Source organism: Sinocyclocheilus anshuiensis, unplaced genomic scaffold, assembly GCF_001515605.1.
Source record: "Sinocyclocheilus anshuiensis isolate Anshui unplaced genomic scaffold, SAMN03320099.WGS_v1.1 scaffold2070, whole genome shotgun sequence".
NCBI classification, from domain to species: Eukaryota; Metazoa; Chordata; class Actinopteri; order Cypriniformes; family Cyprinidae; genus Sinocyclocheilus; species Sinocyclocheilus anshuiensis.
In genome coordinates, this window is record NW_015555859.1 from 49,767 (window position 1) to 51,275 (window position 1,509).

The window sequence follows — 1,509 nt, forward strand, 5'->3', positions numbered from 1 at the left end:
GAGACAGGCTGGGGGGGGGGGGGACAACAGGACGACACGCCAAAAACGCCAGCGGAAACGCCAAGAGAGGCGGTGGGTGACTACTGTTGCCATGGCAGCCAACTGTTGTTGCTCTAGCAACTGTAGAGCAGTTGCCATGGAGACTGCGAGAGGCTGTTGCCATGTGGAGCACGACTGATGTGCGCGGGGTCAAAGTTGACAGATTAGGAGAAGAACAGAAGGATCCTACATCTTTGGAGCCACTCATAAATTCGGACTTAAGGTCCTTGCACACAGAATCCGAAATGTTTGTTTGCGTTTTTTCGGGGTTTTTTTGTATTTGTCATCCTTTCCTATCAAAATGCTTTCTACGGATGCGAAAACGCAGAAAATGGAACCTGGTCCCAAGTTTCGGAGGCAGCGTGTGTGAGGTTGTGTTTATTTGTGATTTCGGACTCGGTGTGCAATTATGCTTCACTTTCGCCGAGCAATGGTAAATGTGAGCGCGCATTAACTCTAATTACTTTAGCTGCACTAATTATTCTATTCACCATGAAATCTAAATGCGCTCTTCTTATTTGTTTATGGAATAATGTAGTGTTTATTATAATATTTGTAATTCATGCACCCATGTAATTTTCACTCAAAAGTGACGCGTTTCGCTGTTTAGATAAAGTTGAAAAACTTGTTGAAAAGCAGCTAATCAGTCATTTATGCAGGTTAATTATTTATGTGTCGACTAACATATGGTGGCTTTAAGTCCTCCTGGAAAGTTTGTATTTACGAGTTGTAAATACGGATGTCAGCCTGCCTTCAACAAAGTGATAAATAAAGTGTGTTCTTGCATTTTTTTTAAATGTTTTTATCAAATTTATGAAGATGAAAGATTATCATTTCTGTCACATGTGTTTTTAAGCCTTGCCAATTGAAACATTCAAGCAGAAGAAGACGCTTCAGAACTTCAGAAAATGCAGTTGTCTTTCACGACTTCTTGCGCTTTAACGGACACATGCCCAATTGAAACATTCAAGCGATTTTAGGAGCCTTGCGCGGAGCTGTTTGCTGGATTTCTGAGCATTACTGTAGCGTGTATTATTGTAGCGTGTATTACTGTAGCGTGTATTATTGTAGCGTGTATTACTGTAGCGTGTATTACTGTAGCGTGTGTAGCGTGTATTACTGTAGCGTGTATTACTGTAGCGTGTATTATTCCCGGTGTGAGTGCTCGATCTGCCGTCTGATTCTCAAACACTGTCAGCTCATAAAACTCCTGAATATCTGTGGAAGAAACACACACACACACTTCATATTAAAATACCAAAAACACACTGCCAGTCTAAAGACTGGAATAATTCAGATGATTTAATGTTTCTGAAAGAAGTTTCTTATGCTCACCAATTTATTTGCTCAAAATACAGTAAAAATTGTGAAATATTATTACAGTTTAAAGCAGCTGTAAATCTCTGTTAAACTGTAATGTATTTCTGTGATGCGCAGCTGTATTTTCAGCATCATTACTCCAGTCTTCAG